Genomic DNA, 24,586 nt, shown 5'->3' with positions numbered 1-24,586 from the left:
GGCTGGTCCTACTACGCCTACGCCATCCAGCTGTGCATAGGTGAGTGCGCGCCGCGCCCGCCGCCGACCCCCGCCGCCCGCACTCGGGCCCACCCCGCCGGCCTCCGGAGCCTCCCCGCTCGCCCCCCGCCCCCTACGCAGCCACCTCGACAGTCCCGGGACGCCGAGAGCCCGCCGCACCCCGCAGCGCTTACACTCTCCCCACCCGGGAGACCCCCGTGTGCCCCCCGTGCTGCCAGCTAGCTTCGCGTCCGCTGCCACCGCGGCAGAAAACAGCCTCCGGGCAGCCTCCCTCCACTCACACTACCCTTGCCTCCCCCTTCCAACTCCGGTTACGCTGTCACCTCTACTCCATCGAGTACGCAGCTGAGCCACCCCCTCTGCTTTCCGCTATCCACAGCCACCCCAGCCACACCCCCTACCTCGGCAGGACCGCGCCGGGGAGAACTATGGTCTCCGCTGCCTGCAGCCTCCGCAGAGAAGTGAGGCCCGGGGAGGCTGCGCTGGAGGCTGGAGGGCTACAAGAAGAGCCCAGGATGCGAGCTGCGCCAGACGCGCTAGGGGGATGGTGGCCTCGGCCTTCGGTGTCAGAGCTATCCTTTCCTGGTTGTCCTTAATCCACTTTTTGAACATTTGTGACAGCGCTCTGGGGCGTTTTTGCTGCCTTTATGATTTGGGGATTGTCAGTTGTACACTTTCTAGTTAAAAGGAGGTAAAGGTGGGTGAGGTATTAGAAAGTATTTTTGAAAACATATGTAATACGCAGGACTATAATTTAGACGTTACAATACTAGAGGGGGAAAAAATTGGTGACTACACAAGATTTTTTCATCCAGAGAGCCAAGTGGCTGAAGTCCAAGTTTTAGGCTCCTGAATTGGTGGGTAGGGTACTGTCAATGCTGAAGACTGGGGGAAAAAAAAAAAAGTTGAGTATGCACAATTAGGGAATACAATTATATTCCTTAGTGTAAGGAGGCCTTCAGAGATTTGTGAAAGCTGATCTGCACTATGAGAAAAGGTGTTAAAACAGAAGATGACATTTCTGCCAGTGACTTCTGAATGCTTTTTGTGTTTGATGTTTCACCTAAGAAAGCGTCTATGTTTTTGCCGTACCCAGCACAAGTTTTGGGTGGGACAAGGAGAAAGGTTAAACAGTCGCCTGTTTAGTTGAACCTTATCAACTAAAGCATTTCAGAACTTAAAGACTCAGACATAGAATCTTGTCTGAAACCATCTTTCCTCCAAATGTTGCCCCTTGGAAGAAACAGGTATCGCAATAATACCCCAAACTAATTACTGACATAACTTTTAAGACAATTGAGACTAACATATGGTTTTTAAATGTGATATTATTATTTATTGAATTTAGAAATGATTTCAGGACCAAAGAAGTGAATCTGTTTTAGAAAAGGTTTGGGTTGCACTAAAATCGTCAAGACATGATATCTAAATATGTTATATTCAAGTCATCCAAAATGTGTGGAAAGAAGATTTTCAGGAACATGGTTTAAATTTTGTATTAACTGTTACTATCAAAATAGCTGGTCTTATAGAGATATACTATATAGGTTACATAACTACTAGAAACCTTCGTTGCCTTGCATTGGTTTGCTGTCTTAAAAACAGTGAACGGTTCCCCTGAACAGAAGTCAGGGAAGGTGCTTATTTTCCTATATTATCACGTTAAGCTAAGAAGCTTGGCCTGATACCCTGTCTCATGTCCCTCAGGAAGAAGCATACGAAGGCAAGCAGAGCTTTTCTTGCAACTCCCTCTGTGCTGGCTGAAGTGCAACATGGGAGGTCTTACTGTATTGGATAGATAGGTCATAGGGGAAGAATAAATAGAAAATCACAGTTATATTGAGATCATATTTTTATATATACATTATGGAAATTTAGGATAAATCTGAAGTATCCATGAAATCTATATCACCATTTTAGTCAATGAAGATCTGACTCTTTTTAAACTGCCTAAATGACATGGCCAGTTATTATTTACCTGGTGATCAAAAGTGAAGTCTTGTATCACCTCTTGTCACTGCCTGTCTGGCCTGGTATGATGCCTGTCATGTTGAAAGCAATCGATAAATGGTCCTGAATAATCAAATAGACCAGGCAGAGGCAATATCCCTGAGGTTGTCAGAAAGTAGTTTTTATATTTTTATTACTATAGAAACAAATAGTAATCATGAAAATCTAGATTGTAGAGCCTAGAAGACAGAACAAATTGAAAATTTCATTCTAGAAACTATGGCAATTTAGGGGTGGTAAACTCTAATAGCATGGATAGATAGCCTTGGTTGAGTAGGAAGTTGAAATTAACTGTACAGTTCCTTTATAAGCACCGGGAAAGATGGCGACTGGTATGACGGACACACAAAACCAGCCTCCTCTCCTTGTCATAAACAAAGCAAATGAGAATGCCAACCTTCCCCACCTCCACCCCCACCACCACCCTTCTGCCACCAACATTAATCACATCTCAGACTGCCCTGCCCTCTGTGGATTCTTTTTCTGTAGGAAGTTGCTGTTTACAATCAGATATTCCAAATTTCACCTGTGAAACATTGGCCAAGGTTGGGACCAGAGGGTGGTGGTAACTGGAAACTGAAATAGGTAACAGAATAGAATAGAATAAACAGGGTGATTTACCCTAGTCTTCCTTTTACATCTGCTGTCTGTTGAGGATGACCCTGAATATAAATTACTTTGTGCCCTTTGCTGAATGAACTGCAATTTAGGAGTAGTGCTTATCCTGGTATCCTTGGAAACTGGAGATAATGATTCTCATTACAGTTAGTTTCTATATTTAACAATGTGAATGTGTGTGGCTCTCGAGACACTTTTTCAGTTAGCATTATGTTTGCTTAGTGGTTGTATTTTATAAAATTATAAAGTTGTATCTCTTCTTGGAATATGTGTATGTAAAAATATATGGGATATACATATGTTGTGTGAGAGTCAAGTGTTTCGGTTAAGTTTCCTTCCAGTCTACCAAAGAAAAGATGAAAGGTCTGCTAATACTTGTGAACAGTCAGAACATGTTTATATAGTTTGTTGATTAACTAGGATTTTTTATTTATATAATTTCTCCCTCCTTCGGTCCCTCTCTCTCCTCCTGCTCTCTCCACCCCAGCCTTTATTGTGTCTTATCTGCCTTTTGATCCCTTTAGTTAATTTGAATTAGATAAATTCAAAGGGTAAAATTTGTAAGGTGACTCTTTAGGATGTTGAATTGGAATAAGGGTAGTCTGCAGTCTCAGCCATGCTTGGTTCAGTGGACATACTAGACATGGTTTCTATGTTTTACAGACACATTCATGGCAGTTACCTTGTTAACTTTGCGTGTTGAAGAAGGTACCTGAAGTTTCCCTTTTAAGTGCTAACATTCAAAGTTGTTTTAACTGTTTTTCCACCTTTTTATTTTGTGACCATTTCAGATTTACAGAAAAGTTTCAAGAACAGTACAAGAAACCTCCACATACCCTCATTTTACCGTTTTGGCTTCCATGTTTCTAAAACGTATTTCTTCTCCGCTCTCACTTTAGGCAGGGGCCATGAAACAGTTACTATTCTGTTGTGTACACGCATGGTTCTGAGTTTGCTTATGGCTTTACTTAAGTCTTTGAAGCAGCCATGAAGCTTGACAAGCTTAGAGATTAGCTAGGCCAACCCCCTCCCGCATTTGTAGATGAAGGTAAACCTTCAAGCTCCGTGACCTTTCTCCAAATTAACTAGTGAAAGTGTCTCCCTTTCCCTTCAAGCCCCTCCCCAGATCTCTCTAGTCCAGTGGGATTTTTTAGCATGTCTGTTAAAACTTTGATGTTCCTGCATATAAGTTAACACAACACTGAAATTGAGCCAACAGCTTTTACAAAATGATTTCAGAGTTTTAGAATGATTTATAGTTTGGGCCACATAGTTAAAACCACTCAATTCTGCTGCTGTAGCAAAAAGGCAGCTGTAGACAGTACCTTAACAGGTGGGTGTGACTGGGTTCCAATGAAAAAGTATATTTACAAAAATAGTCGGTAGGCCTGACTTGGCCCTTAGGCAATAGATTGCTGACTCGGGGGTATGTTAAGAAGTGAGCCCCTTAGAATACTAGGTGTTACTCACAGGTTTGCAAATCTTTATTAAATAAAAACAATCCTCAGAAATGATTGCAACCTCTTATATTCCACAGTGATTATTGAAGATGTTCAAGAATTAAATGAACTAGTTTACATACTTTGAGAGCAATTTGGGAGAGATACAGTTTTTTTTCCTTCTTTTAAACAAACATCTTTAAGGATAGAATATATAAAATCTCATACTTGGATACTGTTAAGCTATGATCCACCATTAATTCAAGGGTCATTGCAAGCTCAAGGATGGAGACTGAATGGGGCTCCAAATTACATTCCGTCATGAATTGAATTTGAACTAAACAGAGATGGAAGTGTCTTCTTATTATTGGTAAACTATCATTTTAAAAAATTTCCAGGAAATTAGAGCTTCTTTTGGAAAACTACAGACCTATGATCTTGGGAATAAGTGTTACTATCTGTAATTATTAAAATAGTATTTTTTTATTATATTATGTTAGTCACCATATAGTACATCCCCGGTTTCCGATGTAAAGTTCGATGATTCATTAGGGTAATTATTAAGATAGTTTTAAATGACATGGAAGGCACATCCATAGAAAACTGATGTAAATGTTTAATGCCTATATGACTTAGAAATCTTTTCTTGTTGACAGTAATGATGCAGAATATGTCAGTTCTGTGACTTCTTGACATTCTCAAATATTTTCAAGATTTTAAATTATGAAAGAGGGATAAAAACTCAGCATTTCATCAAATCTAAAATTCAAATGTGTAAGATATGAAGTGCTCCAAATTCTTGATCTGTGCTGCGTGCTGTTTGACTTTAATATAAATGGTCCCTGGAAAAGCAGGGGAAGAGTAGACTCTGCTTAATGCTTTCTTGGTTCCATTTAGCGTGTCAGAGAATTCCTTTTCTTTTGATGTGTTGGACAATGCAGCATTACTGTTTGCTATTAAATCCTGTTAGACATAACATATCTTATATAATAGAGACGACAAACAATCATCACAGTGGTGGTGCAGAGGTGCTCCATAATTATTGAATGAATTGATCTCCTGATTTTTAATAAGTCTTATTTGATCCATTTTTTAATGTAAGAAGATGCCATTGGATAATGTAAATAAGTAAAAGAACAGGATCCAGTAGTAAAAACTCAATTTAAAACTAAGGCTTGTTATAGAAAGTTTGCTTTCAAATGCTTACTGAGAATGTCATCCCTGCCATTAAATTAAATATGTGCTCCAGTGTTTCCAGTAATTAAACAGCAGCCAAAGGGATGGTTTCTTAAATCGTGATAATTAATTTTCTCTAATGGTGCACTTCCACGAGGTTAGAAAGAAGTCAGCTTCAGAGAGGGTTTGAGGAAGGTTCATTCAAAAGCATTTATTGAATCCTGTTTTGTGCCAGGCACTCTCCCCTACAGAGGTGATTTAGAGGAAAACTTAATGGAGATCTTTTCCTAATAGCTAAGAAAAAAATTACCTCTGGAGGGGTGGGGGAAGACCCTGAAACCTTCTGTCCGGCTTTGGCATAAGGAGAGGGGGTTGAGTGCTTTCAGAATGCCACTCCCACAGCAGAGGCAGGAAAGCAGAAATGGAAAACAAAATACCCCACTCCTAGGAGCCTGTGAATTGGTTGCTGGACCAGCATCAAAGAATAATCAATGAAGTAGTTAAAAAGAGCTGATGGAGAGCACTTCAGTAGTCATGAATTTCTAATTATATTGTAAATAATACCGCATGTGAATATCTCAGAATAAGATTACAACCAGCAATTTTTGCTCTGGCTACGAACTAGGTGGTTGTTGTAGCTCCCTCCTTTCGTACTTGATGCCTGATCAACTTTTACTCTGCTCCCAGCTCAGGGCCTGTGATTTGGGGGGTGAAATTGAGGAAGCAGAGAACTTCCTGAAAACAACTCATTGAGTCTTGGGAAAGACTGGAGAACCTAGCTTGGGAAATAGGCAAAAATGAAGAGACGGTGGATGAGGTGAAACTGACATGATCTCAGAGGAATGGTCTTTCGAAAGAGCTGCTGCTGTGGTATCTGGCCGTCACAGAGCCCTGGAAGTACTGCTCCCTATGACTTGGTCAAAATGATTCCAGGAGCATCAGCAGGCTGATCTGAGATTGTTGTGCCCATGCCCCAGGCAACAGGGTTCAGCAAGGGCAGGTGTTTGATCTTTTTGGCTTCCATTGTAGGAAGAAGTGCCAGGAAGACAAAACACACACACACACACCCAGAGATTAGCATGGATGAGGATTCTCATTAATGTTTTTGTTTGTCTTTATTTTTCATCTTGATGGAAAATTTGTGCTTTTTCATCTCAAAAAAAAAAAACGGACCCATGACTTACATTTTTTAGTTTATGCTGCTGATTTCATATATTTTGATGGTGCATCACATCCCTCAGCCCTCTTTTCTCTAGGAAGTGGTGAGTTCATGAGTCCCCTGAGACTCCAGCACTGTTTGTCATGACTGTAGAAATACAGTCTCTAGCTTGCAAAATGATAGATTAGAACATGGCATGGATCCTTGATGCTCTCATTGGGAAAATAGTTTTCCAAAGAAAGATCATTTAGAAAGACAGTCTTAATATGATGTGGAACTGTATGATCTTCTATTACCATTTAGAGATACCACAGGGAACTAATAATAAAAGTAGAACATAATTGAATTAATTTCTTTCATAGTCTGTTAGAAAATTCTTGAGATATCTTTTAATTCCCTTAAGGGTAATTTTATTGTAATGTCTTCATTTTTATCTCAGTCAAATGCTGAGAGTGCAAAAGGGTGGAATATGCAGGGCAGGGGGTGGGGCGAGGGCAGCGGGGAGGAGGTAGGTGACCTGATTTCTTACGAAGCATATGGTAGCAATAAAGTACGAAGCTGTGGTTGCTTGAAATTTCTCTTTTCAAAATTCTGTCACATTTTGAAACATTTGTAGCATTTTTCCTAATTTGACTTTTCATCTGACTACGACTTTTAAATTCAATTAGAAATATTAGTGCCAGAAATGTTACAAAATCCATTTTTTTTTTAAAGATTTTATTTATTTATTCTACAAAGATAGAGACAGCCAGTGAGAGAGGGAACACAAGCAGGGGGAGTGGGAGAGGAAGAAGCAGGCTCACAGCAGAAGAGCCTGATGTGGGGCTCGATCCCACAACGCCGGGATTCACGCCCTGAGCCGAAGGCAGACGCTTAACCGCTGTGCCACCCAGGCGCCCCACAAAATCCATTTTTATTTGGGAGGTACTCTTGAACAAAACTATGTGCTGTGTTGGTCATCTTAGCACTTCTCTGTGCTCTAGGATGTGTACTTGACAGTAGTTCCTTTTAGATATATTGTTGATTACGTTTTAAAAATGCAAATGAAGGAGAAGTGCTTTTATAGATGATTGGGTTTTATTTCTTTGCCAGTGTTTCTCTATGGTATCTGAAGTTTCTCCTCTTGGGAAGTGTAAGTGAACCTCTTCGGATTTATTTGCTAGCATTGCCGCCCTAGAGGAGCAGAATGATGCAGAGGAATGCATCAGCAAAATAAACACCAAAAAACAAAAAACATGTTTTTTAAAAAACACCCTTCAAAGTCAGTATCCCAAGAATGCGGTACTTTCAAGGCAGTTTATCTTCATGATCACCTTATAAGAGATATAATCCTTGTAAAAAAAAAAAAAAAGCAGTTCATGTATTTCTAAGAACTTTGTAGACTTATTTGATTATAATTCAGCAAAATTTGGGAAACTAAAATGATTTGTCATGGTTATATTTTTTTTATATGGAGATAAAATCAAGTTTCTGTCTCTGTGTTGTCTCTGGATTTTCACCATATTTGAAGCGTATGTTAGGAGTGAGGTGTCTTGAAACTCAGGAGTCTGTCCCTGATCCTGCTGAGGGCCCAAGGGTCATCTCAAAGTGGTAGATAGCTAAATCTGAAGTGTGGCTTTCCACCAAATTTGTAGGGATCTGAAATATGGTGTGACTTAAAATATCGTCTCTGTACTGTCGTGTTATTCACATTGGGTGTACAGGTGAGAAGAGCAGCCTGCTTCAGAAGAGCTGATGTCAAGCTGTCATGAGAGACACCTGATCCCACCTACAGAGAAGGAAAGAGATTTCAGTTATAAGCCCCAAACTGAAAGTCATAAGCCTGCTGTGAATTGCAGGGGCTAATCTGTGATCAAAGTTATTTCTAAGTGGACAACTCCATATGACATGTTTTAGGAAGAAAGGAAGTCAGAGAATTATGTACTTGACTGTATATGACTGGTGATTATCCAGGGCATCTCCAGGGAGGCCAGTTAATGTGAAGGAGTGAGCACAGAGACCAGTTTGACTTAGTCAGGGTTTTGATCGTAGCATATTTGTAATGAAATGCAGCCTATTCCAGGACTAGGTAGGACATACTAAAAGCTAACAACTGAGAGCAGGATGTCAATTGGAGAAAGGTAAAGAGTAGGGATTCATTATAGGCCCCCCAGAACTTGCATTTTAACAAATAATTACAAAATCCAAGAATTGAGTGCATTTCAACCATCCAGAATTTATTGACTACCCTTTTAATTTATTCCTTCATTCAAAAATATTAACTCCTCTTAGAGTTTACATTCTAGTTGCAGGGGTGGGGAGAACAAATACGAAACATAAATAAGTAGCTTCTATAACTTTTAAGTGCTATGACCAAAAGCAAGGCAAAGACAATTGGGAATGCCAGTGGAAAGTTTACATTTTAAATATGGGCACTCGTGAAACCCGAGCAATGATGCTGAGGGATTTAACCATGATGGTATGGGGAAGAAGTGCATCTCAGGTCCAAGGAACAGTCCCTCTAAAAGGGAGACTCCTGAGGCCAGAGCCTGCCAGCATGTTAGAGGAGGAGTAAGGAGATAATTTTGGCTGCAGTGGAGGGAACAGGGCAAGGGAAGTAGGTAACAAGGTCAAAGGGACGTGGAAAAGGCAGAGATTATGTCGGGCCTCATATGCCATTGTGAAGATTTTCGCTCTACTTGGAGTGTGAGGGGATTCATGGCAGGGTGTTGAGTACTCTAGTGACATGCTGTGGCTTATATTTGAAAAGATCATACCTACGTCTGAGTAATGTAGGCTACTTCAGCAATCCAGGTGAGAAAAAAATGGTATGTCACGCCATGGTGGGGTGGTAGAAGTGGTGAGAGGTGGTCAGAATCTGGATGCATTGTTAGAGACCACAGAATTTCCAGACAGACTCACATGAGTTGTAAAGAAAAGGAAAGAATAAAGATGATTCCAGTATTTTGGACTAAACACCAGGAAGGGTGGCGATCAGTTGAGGTGGAAAAGCTGCAGGTAGAATGAGGTGGCCTTAGATCAGTCGTGGGTATGTTGACATTGAAATAGAGATGCTGAGTGAGCAGTTGTATTTATAATTTTGGCGTTTGGGCAAGGGTCGGGACTGGAGGAATCCATTTGGGAGTCTTCAGCATATAAATGGATTTAAAGAATTAGCGCTGGATACATTTGTCCCACAAAAAGAATACATGGAAAGTGAGCAGAGGCAAACCATTGAGAGTTCAGGAGATGAGGAGGTACCAGTGTGAAACAGAGGAAAATTGAGAATGCAGTGTCCTGAAGCCTGGGGAGGAAGGGGGCTCAAGGAGGAGGGTAGGTAGGAATCAACAAATAGACTCACATGTCCAATAAAATAAGGACTGAGGATTTAACAGTGTGGATATTGAACTTTTATTTTGAATTTGTTACTGACTGTACTCTGAAGACCGCAAACTGAAAAGGTTTATCAAGAAGAAACATATAAACCAGTGTGCAGATTGCTAGGAAATCTGAAATCATTCAGTCCAAATTTTAAAAGGCTTATTCTATTAGGCAAGCTCAACTTTCTCATTATACGAAGATAATCTACAGATAGTTTCATGACAGCGGTAACAATGTCTGCTAACATTGTAGCGCTGACAGAGAGGACGACACATAGCATGTAATACTTCGTTTTCTTAAATGAAAGATTACCAGCTGAACTTGTTTGATTGAGCCTTTTGTGAGCCCGGCAGACATTTTAAGCATCAAAGAACATGAATCCTTTATGAGAGCATATTGATTTTACCTTTTTATTATTTGATCACTCAGAAGTTCATAAACAAACTTGTAATATTTTTATGGTTTCAAGTTATGGGCTGAACCCCCCCCACCCAAATTCATGTTGAAAGCTTAACTCCCAGTAACTCAGAATGTGACTGTGTTTGGAGATAGAGCCTTTAAAGAGGCAATTAATTAGGTCGTTAGGATTTGTTCTAACACCATATGATTGGAGGAGGTTTGGACACAGACAGGTACCGAGGAAAGACTATGTGAAGACACAGGGGGAAGATGGCCATCCACAAGCCAAGGAGAGAGACCTCAGAAGAAACCAAACCTAGTAACATCTTGGCCTCAGATTTCTGGCTTCCAGAACTGTTGAGAAAATTCTTGTTTAGGTCACGCACTCAGCAGCACTTTGTTATGGCATCCCTAGCAAACTAATACACAGATGCAATAATCAGATGCCTTTTTTTTTTTTTTTCCTTTTTGGACATTGAGATGTAATCATCTATCATAAGGATTTAGATAAAATTAATTGTAGAATCCATTTGAAAATTTAAAGGAGCAATTAAAAATAATTTAAGATATATTAGATATTAGCACTAATGTAAAAATAATCACTAAAAAATAAGCGAAATACATTTGCACAAAGTACTCAAACTCCGTTTTCATAGTTTTCAGATAACTGAACTCTCCCCATGGAGCGCTTACATTTTTTTTTTTTTATCCCTTTTGGATTAAAAAAAGAAAGACCTTCTAAAATGTTTCAACTCCCCCTTTCCTTGCCCCAACCTTTCTCATATAGAATATGCTGAACATAATTTAACCTTGAGTTAAAGCTATCAGTCTGAGACAGATAAATGTATGAGGTGGATCTCCGAGACCCTTGACGTCCTCAGACTTACATTCCCAGTTTCTTCTAATTCCTATTGACTGAAAGGGTCAAGAAGGAGTGGAATTTGTCATTTTGCCTGGACATTCTTTTGAATCTCAGGCACTGAAGATCTGGGAAGGCTCATGAATGAAGCACTTCAGTAGAAATGCCTAGCCAGGCATCTACATTTTAACAGAGATTTTTCTCTTTGCCACTTCAGAGGTTCCTTTTTTGGAAAGATTAAGCAACAAAAACCCTTAACTGTGGGAATAACCAAAGGTGGGAAAGAAAACTTTAGGTCAAGATGAATATTACCTTAATTTGTAAGTTTGAGAATAAGCTCTAGAGCAGGTGATTTTTATTTTATTTTTTTATTGTGGTAAAATATATATGACACAGAAATTTACCATTTTGGCCACTGCCATTTTTTCTTTTTTTTAAGTTTTATTTATTAAAGTAATCTCTACACCCAATGTGGGGCTCGAACTCATGACCCTGAGATCAGGAATCAAATGTTCCTCCTACTGAATCAGCTAGGCGCCCCTGGCCATCTGCCATTTTCTCTGTACATTTTAAGTGTGCAGTTCAGTGGCACTAAGGGCATTCACATTGCTGTGCAGCCATCACCACCATCCATCTCCAGCATTTTTTCATCTTTCCCAACTGAAACTCTGTACCCATTAAGCAACGTACCCCATTCTCCCCTCCCCAGGTGCTGGCAACCATCATTCTACTTTTTGTCTCTAGGAATTTGACTATTCTAGGTAATTCTCATAAGTGGAATCATATATTTGTCCTTTTGTGTGTGTTTATTTCACCTAAGTATAATGTCTTCCAGGTTCATCTGTGTTGTAGCATGTGTCAGAATTTCACTGCCCTTTAAGGATCAGTAATATTTCATTGTATGTATATGCCACGTCTTGTTGATACATTCATTTGTTGATGAACAGTTAGGTTGTTTCCACCTTTCAGCTATTCTGAATAATGCTGCTTCGAACATTGTTGGGCAAATAAATACCTGTTCAAGTCCCTGAGATCAATTCTTAAGGGTATGTACCCAGAAGTGTGATGTTGGATTATATGGTAATTCTAAATTTAATTTTTTTAAGGATCACCATACAGTTTTCCTGGAACAGTTGATTTTTGATGAAAAGTGTGATTCCCAAGAAACCTGCATATGCCCTTGTAAACATCCACATTTGAAGGTCTCCAGAAGTATCTGCGAGGTCCATCCCAATGTCACTGTAGCAATTTTTAGCTGTCTTGTCCTTTTATGGTGCAGCAGGAAAGTTGGTGGTCAGGGAATCATGAATAATCCCATTTTGCCCATGAGGCAGGCTTCATTACTCGGGAGTGTGTCCCTCATGAAATGCTGGCCATCAGGTATGCCCCAGGCAGAAATGTTAAGAGCTGCTGGCCTATTGTAGTCTAAAATTCACCAACACTTCTTGAGTAACCAGAGCACAACTGCTAACTGGCAGAAATTGTATCTTTTTAAATAGACAAGGCAAGAAACAGCAATTGTTGGAGAGGATGTGGAGAAAGGGGATCCCTCCTACATTGTTGGTGGGAATGAGTTGGTACAGCCACTCTGGAAAACAGTGTGGAGGTCCCTTAAAAAGTTAAAAATTGAACTACCCTATGACCCAGCCATTGCACTACTGGGTGTTTACCCCAAAGATACAGACGTAGTAAAGAGAAGGGCCATATGCACCCCAATGTTCATAGCTGCATTGTCCACAATAGCCAAATCATGGAAGGAGCCGAGATGCCCTTCAACAGATGACTGGATTAAGAAGCTGTGGTCCATATATACAATGGAATATTACTCAGCTATCAGAAAGAACGAATTCTCAACATTTGCTGCAACATGGACGGCACTGGAGGTGATAATGCTAAGTGAAATAAGTCAAGCAGAGAAAGACAATTATCATATGTTTTCTCTCATCTATGGAGCATAAGAACTGGGAAGATCGGTAGGGGAAGAAAGGGATAAAGAAAGGGGGGGTAATCAGAAGGGGGAATGAAACATGAGAGACTAGGGACTATGAGAAACAGAGGGCCTCAGAGGGGAGGGGGGTGGGGGATTGGGATAGACTGGTGTTGGGTAGTAAGGAGGGCACGTATTGCATGGTGCACTGGGTGTTATACGCAACTAACGAAGCATCGAACTTTACATCGGAATCCGGGGATGTACTGTATGGTGACTAACATAATATAATAAAAAATCATTAAAAAATAATAATAAAATAAATAAAATAAAAAAAGAAATTGTATCTTTTTAAAGAGCAACATGTTCACGAGTGTAAGTGGTACACACACTTAATAAACACAAGCTGGTGAGGAGAAGTGGGGGAAACTTTCTGTTTTTGTGGCTGCATCGGTAACCTGTGGTATTAATCGTGCACTAGATTCTTATCCACCGCACAGGGACTACACGATTCACAAATGAATAGCAAGGCATTTGAATTATCTGCAGAGCTAGGGTAAATGAAAATGGCTTACAAACAGAAACAAAAATCAGTACGTACAACTGGGGAGAGATCCAGGCAGGAAACAAGATGCAGCTCACACAATGAGCAGAGGAAGAGACTCAGTCCAAATATTGATGACTGTCTTACTCAATTCTGTACCCAAATTTTAGAACTTCCCACTTATTATTAATGAATACATCAACCATATAATTAGGTGGTATTTGTATAATACTGCACTGTTGTAATATACCGTGTCATAGAGCAGAGGCAGTGCGCGTTTTTCATCTGTGTGTGGGCTGCCAGTTTATGATTATATCAAATTATACCAAATTTGCTGCAACCAAATATACATTCCTGCAGTTACTGTCAGGTAGACTGCTAGTGCTGTAGGACATGCAGTGTCGGGCAAGGGTATGACTGGTTGCACATTAGAAGGGGAACACTAATGCAAGCTTAGATCAAAGGAAGATTGTGTGTGCTGAGTTTACCACGTGAATATATGATGGTAAAGTTGCAAAAGAAAATAGTGCTTCCCAGTGACTTGATACTGAAGGATGATTATCTAGTTTGATACCCTTGCATGTTTTACTAGATATTGTGACCCTGTGCAACACTGCGGTAATTATTGCTAGTGCTAATGTTGCTTTCAGTCTTCTGATTTATCCCTTCAGGGGTGGGGCTGTAAATTCCATTCTGATGAACATCATAGACACAAAGGTTGGAATTACAGCTTCATACAGTTTCTTCCTGTGGGCTACCGCATAAGTGCCAAATAATTTACACAGACCTAGAAATATTGGTTTAATTTTTAAATGTATTATATGTGCTTTGTAATATGAACCCTGGTCAGATAGTACTCGACATGTAGCTGCTAGCCAGGGAAGTTTTCGAAGGTTGTCTGTTTCCTTGGAGAAGCAAATAAGAAGCATTAATTTTTCTACTTAATCAGACAGTGTTTAGTAGTGAAGAGAAAGCACTCTCAGTATTGTCCTCTGTGTTAATTCTGAGTATACCAGATAATGAGATTGATCTAATGACACTAAAAAATGTACTACAAAAATTGTTTTCATCTTGTCATATACATATTTTTAAATGCTGAAATAAGCTAAATACAAGTAGCATTTTTTGCTTCCTACCAATAAATAAATATGTACATACAAGTATAAGAAAGATGATAGTTACATTGGGTAGTATAATCATTAAGGCCCTCCCAATTCTAAAACTTTGGTTTTGACTAATGAGGGAAGTGTTTTCAGGATATAAAATCCCTGTTTGGTCTTCTCCCTTGTGGTGGACAGCCATCATATGGAAACCAGGTAGAACTTTGCTAGGGATGTAGGGTTCACTACAGACTTGCCTAGTTCAGAGGAGTCAGACATGTCTGTCAGGCTCAAGCCAAAAAAGGGCATCTGGAATTGGAAAGATAGGCTGTTGATCTTGAAAAGATCCAGGCACTGTAGGTGTTTGAATTGTGGCCATGTGTGGAAGAGGGAGGACCCATACAGTTCTATCGAATGGGATGAGCAGACTCACCTGCCCTGAAATCTGCCCAGCTTGCTGGCACCGGGAATCTCTTCTATTTTCATTTGAGACAGAGGGATTATAGGATTCCATTGAGTAAGCTTTGAAACGAGGACACTAAGTTCAAGAGACCAGCCCTGAGATCAGATTTCCTTATTTAACTGCATGCTTAGTACAGTCAGTGATTCAGAAATTGCCCTTCCGAACCTTTGCCAAGGGGAGAGTGGCAGTGAGTTTTTCAGGCCGTACTCATGAGACAAAGTTTTTTTACTTCCCTTTCAAAACTGATATTTTGACAGACCTACACATTCTTAATGATTTAAGTGTATGTTCCTCAGCTTTCAATTGGAGAAGGTGGTTTTACACTGTCTGTTTCTGTAACGTAGAGCTTCTTAGATATTTGGAACAACGATTTGGTCAAGTTGCTAAAAAATGGTATCGAGAGAGAAAAATGCTTTTAACTTGGAAGATTCTGATCACTGTAGGTCGCAAATTACCATTTCAGGACAGCTGAATGTTCCATCTCTCTTCATTGCCGGTTTCTACAAGCAGGAGATGTTCCTTAGGAGCGTGTATGCTGGGCAGTGCTGACCTCAAGAATGATCTTTCTTTCCCTCTACTGCTGAGGAGGGAGGTCAGCAAACCCCCAGCCCATCTCCTAATCTTTCCTGTATCACCATCTTCCTCTTGTCCCAGGAACCCAAAGCTCTGTTCCCTCCCCAGTTACTGAATTGAGAGCTCAGGAAAGCCCAGCTCCATGTAGTGCCCTGAAATATGGCCAAATATTTTTTTAAGATTTATTTATTTAGGAGAGAGAGGGAGCGAGAGAGAGGATGCCAGTGTGCAAGGGAGGGGAGGGACCGAGGGAGAGGGAGCCAGGGAATCTCAAGCGGACTCCCAGCTAAGCTCGGCAACTCAGGGCTCGATCCTGGGACCCTGAGATCATGACCTGAGCCAAAATCAAGAGTCGGATGCGTAATGGACTGAGCCAGCCGGGTGCCCCAGTATGACCAAATATTGTATTATTTGTGTCCAAAGTTTGTAAAATGATCTGTTTCTAGGTTATGTTTAGTTACTTGAGGAGAGGTGACAGAGAGGACATTTTAAACCCTGATCTCCAATGCATCCTGAATCAGAAATCACAGGTGGTAGTGTGGTATTAAACGGACAGGCCAGGGGTACGTGAGAGCAGCAAAGAAGGAATGACTGTCTGGACAGAGAAGCCCAGGGGGGTGCAGTCAGAGCCCGGGAGGCCAGGTGGAATCCTTGAAAGAATTTTGGAGTCAGGCAGACTTATATTTAGATCCTAGCTCCGTATGTTATGACTCAAATAACATTAGAGTAGTTATTTTACCTTTGTAAGACTGTCTTCCTAACTTTTAAAAGTATAATAATACCTCCCTTACAGATTGCTATAAGTTTTAAATGAGAGAAACATTGACAAAATTTAGCACAACCCCTACATACAGTAAGCATTCAAGAAACTATCCCTTCCTTCAGTTTTTCCTCGCCCCTGACATCTGACTCCTACCCCTCCCCCGCCTGGGCAGATGCCCTCTCACCCCCACTGGCCTTTACCCTGCTTAGGCTTCAGTCGTATTTTGGAGAGTGTTATGGGCTTATTGTGTCTCCCCAAAATCCATAACTTGAAATCCTAACCTGCAGACCTTCAGAATGTGACTGTACTTGGATACAGAACCTTTAAAGAAATACTTTTGTAAAATAATTAAGTTAATTAGGGTGGGTCCTAATCTAAATTGACTGGTGTCCTTATAGGGAGAGGAAATTTGGATGTAGACAGATGTGCACAGAGATAAAAAGATCTGAAGTACAGGGAGATAACCGTCATTTGCAAGCCAAGGAAAGAGGCCTATGAAGAAACCCATGCTTCCAACACCTTGATTCTGGACTTCTGGTCTTCAGACCTGAGAAATGAGCCGTCTGGTGTTTAAGTCACTCAGTGTGGTGCTTTCTCAAGCTGACAAATTCAGGGGGTCGTGGCCGAAAACAGGTGTGAAGGCCTGCTGTGGAGAGGAGAGGAATATGGATGTGGCAAACTCAAAAGCCTTCCCTTCACAGGATAGCTAATTTTTATAACATTGTCAGCTTATAATTTTTCAATTATTCAGGTGGGTTATGCATCAGAAAAGCTTTTGGCAGCCAGTATGGAGGACTAAGCATCCAGATGACAAATGCCTTGCATAATCTTTTGGACCATAACCTGTTCTTACATAAGAGACTTCCTGTATCTTGGTTAAAATTGTCTGACTTACTGTGGTTCATTTTTGTCTTTGAGGTTGCATTGGGGATTTCTTCAGGAAAAGTTCTCCAGTGATTCCTCAACCATCTTGCATGATTGTTTGATCATTTCCAGCACATAGTTTAGCTCAGTGTAGTTTGTTAGATATAAATTTTGGGTTAGAGGCAGGAGGAATGCATCAAACCACCTGGGAAGTCTGACTTTTCCCCACAATGACACAGCTCCTTATAGTGAGAATCTGGTGCGTGTCAGGCTTTATCAGAACCTCAACTGGCCATGGGGGATGGGGGTGGGGAGATGCAGGTGGGGAGGAATTGTGAGGAAAGGAGCTCTGGAAGGGGTAGGGAAAGAAAATATAGTTGAAAAAAATCACTTGTTTAAAAAAAATCACTTGTTTAGTTTTCCTTATATTAATTTGCCCACATTGTAATTCACCTGCATTTTTTTTTTGCTTAATCACACTCAAAAAGTCTTCCAGAAATTTATTCCCTTCAACTTCGCATTGTACTCTCCAGCAAATTGTAGCATTCCTGCAAGCTAAAAATGCACTATGTACTTCTTTCTCCAGATTGTTTATAACACAGTTAACACCAAACTTTGGGGAACTCCTAACACTTCCCTCTTTTGTGATATTTATGTTCCATATTCAGCTAACATTTATTGAATCCCTGATATTTAGTGTCAGGTTCTATTCTAGGGGATTTCACTTAACGTTACCTAGTTTAATTCACAAAACAGCCCAACGGGATAAATATTGAGCTAAGGCTCAGAGAGGCTAAGTAACTTGGCCAAGATAAAACCTCGTCCCCGCGGAGCCAGGACTCAAACCGGGGAGGAACATGGAAAAGAAACAAATGAAAATAATTGCAGAGTGTGCTAAGTGCTAAGAAAGAAACAGTGTATCCTAATGATTGCAGGGGTGAACTGCACCTAAGAGCCTCTGTGCAAAACTGACTTTGAAACTGCAACTTGAGGGATGGTAAAGGAGCTAGCCAAGAATGGAGCTGGGGAAGAGCTTTTCAGACAGCGTAAAGAAACTGAGGTTTAGTATGTTCTCGAAACAGAAGGCCAGCCTGTATGCAGCTTAGTGAGCAAGAGGATGAGTGATGAGAAGTAATCTTGGAGAGGTAAGTAGGATCCAGATCATGTTTGACCCCGGAGACCTGAGTAAGGAGATTGGACTTGATTATAAATTCAGTGCAAAGCCATGGGAGGGTTTTTAGTGAGATGATGCTATCAGTTTACATTTTAAAAGAGATCATGGCTTTCTTATTATAAAATGAGTTTTTAAGGAGCTGTATGAGGATCCAGTGAGGACTGTAGATTGCCTGGCTTGATGTTTGTGGTTAGGGCTATTGGGATGTTAGTCTGGATTCCAATTGGAAGCCATGTGTTGGGAAGTTCTTCATTATGAAGCCTTATCCTTACTCTTGGCTTCTGTCCTGAAGCTACCACTCTGTCCGTGACAAAACTATTCCTATAAATCCACTGATAAATTTATTTGGAGAGTGTCTTTTGTCCTTGATTTTTAAGTCAGTGATTTTTCAGAATACATCAGAGTAGGACTGTGGATAATTTTAGAGCCAGAGGAACTGTCAAGATAAAGTACAAATTTTTGTTTAAACAGTAAAATCGAAGTACAGAACAGCTGAATGTTATGATCAAGGTCACACATATTGGGAGGACTGGACCAGAGTCCAGGTCTCCTACCACCCAGTTAAATGCAAGTGCAAAGGATCTAGACAGGGGATAGTGTTAGCACGTTCAAGAAGCAAGACAGCCTGGGGTCGCCTGGGTGGCTCCGTTGGTGAAGCATCTGACTCTTGGTTTCGGCTCAGGTCATGATCTCAGTCAGGGCCATGGGATGGAGCCTCAAGTCAGACTCTGAGTTCAACAGTGAGTCTGCTTGAAGATTCTCTCCCTCTGCCCCTCCCCCACCCCCATGCATGCTTCCTCTCTCCCTTTCCTTCTCTCCCTCTAAAATAAATAAATAAAGCTTAAAAAAAAAAAAAAGGCAAGGCAGTCTGGAGCGGCAGAAACATCCTGCACAAGAAAGGGAGTGTCATGAGATGAGGTTAGCGAGGAAGGGGGGAGGGACCACAGTTGTCAATAAAATTACAAGGACATACGAGAATAAGGAAGGAAAACACAGTTTGGTAAAGACTTAAAAATATAAGTAGATATGTTATAAAGAAAATTAATTAAAAGCGTTTGTTAGGAAGAGAAGAATACAGTTGGAGTTCAGCTGGACATATTGATCTGAATAATGTATTTTCTTAGGTCTGTCTTTAAAATGGCCTGGCAGCAATGTCACTAGAGTATTCACAGGAATGATTTGTCATGTACCTCCTACCGTCCAAATTTTGATCTATAATACCTGAAAAATGAGCCACAGCTTCTCGGAAAGTAGCTGAAAGGACAAAGGATCCTACTTCAAGGCGTTCACACCGGCCACTTCAGTTGGAGAATTCACTGTCAGTTCAACAAACTATTTCAAAAAGAGCATCATTAATTCTGTTAGAGTCACTTGAGTGTGGAGAATGAGCGGTAAGGGAGGGCTTTGGTGACCTTAAAGGAGAGTGATAGCAGTGGAATCTGGGGTGAAAGCCCAGCTGGACTTGGTTGAGGGAGGAAGAGGAAGCTGGAGGGGCTAGAGACAGTGCATTTGGAAGATTGTTAAAATCAGTTTTCCCGTGAAGAGGCCAGAAAAATGGGATAGCAGCCATACATGAGGTCAGAGGTGAGACTTTGTTAGGATGGGAGATATTAAAACATATTTGTTCTGCTACTACTATTTTTGTTTTAATCTTCCGAATCTGAGCTGCTTTGATTGCTTAATTGAAAATGCCTTAATAACCGTGTTCTGTTTTTTGTTAAACTTCGAATTAAGATGATCTCATACGCTTTAAGCTTTTTGAGCACAGGGATGGAATCATATTTGCCATTTTATCCTCAATAGTATAAGCATAGTGTAGTTAGTGAATGTTTTTCAGTGAAGAGGTTAAAGATAAGCCAAAAAAAAAAAAAGCTGGCCTATAAAATTGTCATAATTCATTCATTAGAACCAAATGTTTATTCTTGGCGTTATCATCAGACTGCATATATGGGGCTAAGATGGATCTGTGTCAAACTGAATTTGGAAATAGCATTGTGGATTTATATAGAAAAGTTACTGTGTACATGCAGTGTAGGTAAGTTATTCCTCCAAAAAAGAGAGTTTGAATTTGAAGGCAAGAAAAAGAAAACCCAGACTAAGAAATAGAAAGATCACAGCAATACGCATATGCAGTGGAAGTACCTAAAAACCAAATTGTTCTAGTAACAATTACGTAACTGTTCTTTGCTAATTTAAGAGGGGAAAGTACTTTGTTTTTTCTACTATGAGGGTGTATTTTAGTATCTGAAGTTTTGGATTTGGGATGTACTTATGACTAAAAATTGAACTAGATTTAAGTTACCAGCAGTTTACAGAGCTGCTTCTTATCAACAGATACAATTTTTGGCAACCAACTCTTAATGTATAATCACCAAAGCCAAATTTTTAAAAATCAGTCGGTAAAAATGTAAGACTAGAATGATCTTTGAGATGATGCCCTGCTTTAGATCCAGATTGAATTTAAATCAATCAAGACTAAATCTGCTCTAATATTTTTAGAGCTGTTTAGAGAATAGGTTTGATGGCATCCTAAATAATCATATGGGTGTATAAATAAACTTAATTTGGGTGGGATTATTTGTAGTCAGATTTTAAGAGATAAGGGATTTTATTATTGGTTTCCCTCCAGCAGATGCATAAAGATGTACTGTAGTTAAGTTGCTAGCTCTAGTTCTGATTTATTGATTTATAATAAGTAATAAATATATAATAAATAGTAACCTTCACTTGAAAACTGAGATAAAAGATCAACAGGTATCTTCTTGGTAGATTTCCAGAATAAAACTCAATTATAAATTCAGGGTTTGATGATGAATTTTACGTCAAGCTGAGTAGTCTGTGATGGCCAGTTGTTTAATTTAACCGCAGTCTAGATGTTGCTGTGAAGGTATTTTTTAGATGTGGTTAACATTTAAACCAATAAACATTGAGTAAAGCCATAATGTGGGCCAACCTCATCCAATCAGTTGAAGACCTTAAGAGAAAAGATTGAGGTCCCCTGAAGAAAGTATGTATGTATGTATGTATTTTTTAATATTTTATTTATTTGGGGCGCCTGGGTGGCACAGCAGTTAAGCGTCTGCCTTCGGCTCAGGGCGTGATCCGGCGTTATGGGATCAAGCCCCACATCAGGCTCCTCTGCTATGAGCCTGCTTCTTCCTCTCCCACTCCCCCTGCTCGTGTACCCTCTCTCGCTGGCTGTCTCTATCTCTGTCAAATAAATAAATAAAATCTTTTAAAAATAAAAAAAAATATTTTGTTTATTTACTTCCAGGGATTGAGAGAGAGAGAGAGATTGAGGGCACGTGAGCCCACACAAGGCGGGGGGAGGGGCAAAAGCCGAGGGAAAAGCAGGCTCCCTGCTCAGCAAGGAGCCTGACCAGGAGTTGGATCCCAGGACAGTCCTGGGATCATGACCTGAGGCAAGGGCAGACAAGGCAAACGCAGACCTTAACCAGGGCCTGGGCCACCCAGGGGTTCCTGAAGAATTTCTGCCTTTTTGTTATCTTGGACCCAGGATTGCAACGTTAACTCTTTAGTGGGTTTTCAGCTTGCCAGCCGGCTTTGCAAATTTCGGACTTGTCATCCCCTACAGTCCTGTAAGCCAGTTCCTTAAGATCAATCACTTCCCCCCTTCTCTCTCTCTCTCTCTCTGTGTGTGTGTGTGTGTGTGTGTGTGTGTGTGTTGGTTCTGTTTCTCTGGAGAACTCTGACTAATATACAAATGTTTGAAAACTTTTTCTATAGAGGACCAGGTACTAAATCTTTTAGGCAATACAGGCCATACTGTCCTGTCCACCTACCCAGCGCTGCCATTGTTAACACAAAAATAGCCACGTAAATGAGTGGGTGTGTCTGTGTTCCAGTAAAAACTTATCTACAGAAATAGGTGGCTGGCTGTATTTGGAACAGGACTGTAGTTTACTGACTCCTGTATTAAATGATTGCCTGATAATCCATGCCAAAGAGATAAGGGAGGGTGTGTGTGTCTCTCTCTATATATAATAATTTACTATCCCCACTTTCTCTCTTCCTTTATTTTATATATATATATATACACACACACATATATAAACACGTACATATGTATACATACTTTTAAGGATGTTTATTCAAGTGAGGTTTGAATAAAGAAGCAGTTTGTCATCCTTTTGTATATTAGGGGTTATTACTTTGGCTGATAATCTCAGTCTTCAAACTTAGGTTTTACATGTTTTATCTTTACCCAAGAGTTTCTTTTAAAAAAAGAAAAAAAAGATTTTATTTATTTATTTGAGAGAGAGTGTGTGTATATGAGCATGGGGGGAGGGTCAGAGGAACAAGCTGACTCCCCACTGAGCTTGGAGCCAGATGAGGGGCCCCATCCCAGTCATGACCTGAGCCACCCAGGTGCCCCCCCCCAGAGTTTCTTAAATACTTCAATAGAAAGTCTCACTCTTGTCAATTCTGAACTAATAACTGACCATTCAGCCTTTTTTCTGATGCGCCATTACATTTCTTAGAGGAATAAGTAATGAGGGAGGAGATTGATAGGTGGACAGGGCAGCTAGAGAACACAACTGGCAACCCAGTCTAACAGCTTTGCCATGTCTGTGATCATTCCGGATTCTAAGATGTAATCCTTAAAGGCCATCATTTTGTTCTTGGCAAACAGGAACATCTTTGATGAGGAGGGTAATTATTTACTATCCCCACTTTCTCTCTTCCTGTACATCATAAGTGCCAAGAAAGTGTTATGATTCCTTAGGATCTTTCAACAAATCAGTCTTTGTTGCCTGCTTGTACCACAGTTAGTTGGGGAAGAGTTAACTCAGGAATATTGGAAAGTTAGAAATCTCTAAAGTGAAATAATATCACTGTAGGCGACAGAGCAGAAAGAAGTTAGGCTGATCCAAGATAAGATTAGGCAAAATAAACTTTTGAAGTGAAAACTAAAATTGTGACTCATAATGTTAATATGGTATGTATTTACCATATTACCATTTAATTTACCATATCACCCATCTGTGTTTGTCTGTCCCATTATGGGTATTAGAAATGTTAAAGGAAATTGAAAGCCTAGGAAACATTGAAAGGAGTCGCATCAAGGTTGGTGAAAGATCTGGAAGACATATATTATTTGGACTAAAAGAGAACATTTAAGGGAGACACAAATAACTTTATGTAAAGTTCTGTCATTTAGATTTTCTGTTTATTGCTACAGATTGGAAGCCTAGATACCATAGGTAGAAGCCACAGAGAGGCTAATTTCAGCAACCTATAATCCTGTAATAATTCTTTAGAGCAATCCAGTAATGGAATGGGCAGTACTCCAAACCTATGGGCTCCTGTTGCTTCTAGAAACGCCTAAACTGACATTCAGGAGCTCTCTTTAGAAAGGACATTTTTTGGATCAAGTAATCTTACAAATCTCACAGCATTACCCTCTGGTTCCAGTGCTTCTTAAAGCAATGAAGTCATATTCCAGGAAATACCAAATTTTTGCTTATTCCAACTTCCAACTTTGAGACAGACCAAAACTTCCAAAAAAGACTTTAGTACAAAAGGAGGAATACCAAATGGGAAATAGAACAAGTAGATAATATAGAAGGTAGGAAAACTGTCTGGATCATTACTCAACACCGTGTCTTGTCCCAGCTTGTTTCAGCTCTGTGGTCCCTTATCTAGGGTCTTCATCTACCTTGGGATGTTTACAACAGCCCCGAAGGGATGGCACTTTCTCAGGCATTACCTGCCTTTCTCATTGTACAGTAGGGAGCTATTCATCATTGGGCATAAGAATTATACTTCGAGAAATTTGGCAAGAAGAGTGTGTGCCATGGACACAACATTTTATTCTTTCTAGAGAGTTAACTAGGCATTTGCCAACTTATAAAGTGCCATAAATGTCTCTGGAAATGCAGTGATCTGGAGAACACTGCTTTCATCTGTACCTTGAGTTGGAAGGAAGACTAAGAAACCATCGATATAGGATTAAGACCCACGAGGAGCAAGCCTGAAAGGTTTTGTTTTCTATGTGGTATTCCAGTCTGAAATGCCAACAGAGCCCTGGCTGAATGCAGACACCAGTCTTCCTTCTTCACCCTCTCTCCCGCAGCGCTCACCTCTCCTCTAAATAAAGTTGAACAAATATTTAA

The 24,586-nt window shown here is 40.3% G+C and overlaps 1 protein-coding gene across 1 annotated transcript in view; it reads left to right on the top strand.

Annotated features, from left to right (window-relative positions):
* Positions 1–6: 6 nt before the first annotated feature.
* ZDHHC2 (zinc finger DHHC-type palmitoyltransferase 2) overlaps positions 7–24,586 on the top strand; it is a 67,030-nt gene continuing 42,450 nt past the window's right edge. The window contains exon 1 of the mRNA XM_034647666.1: positions 7–40. The gene's annotated coding sequence lies outside the window, so the exon portion shown is untranslated. The remainder of the gene's footprint in view (positions 41–24,586) is intronic.

This window comes from Ailuropoda melanoleuca, chromosome 18 (assembly GCF_002007445.2).
Source record: "Ailuropoda melanoleuca isolate Jingjing chromosome 18, ASM200744v2, whole genome shotgun sequence".
Lineage (NCBI taxonomy): Eukaryota > Metazoa > Chordata > Mammalia > Carnivora > Ursidae > Ailuropoda > Ailuropoda melanoleuca.
This window is presented reverse-complemented; position numbering and strand designations above follow the sequence as displayed.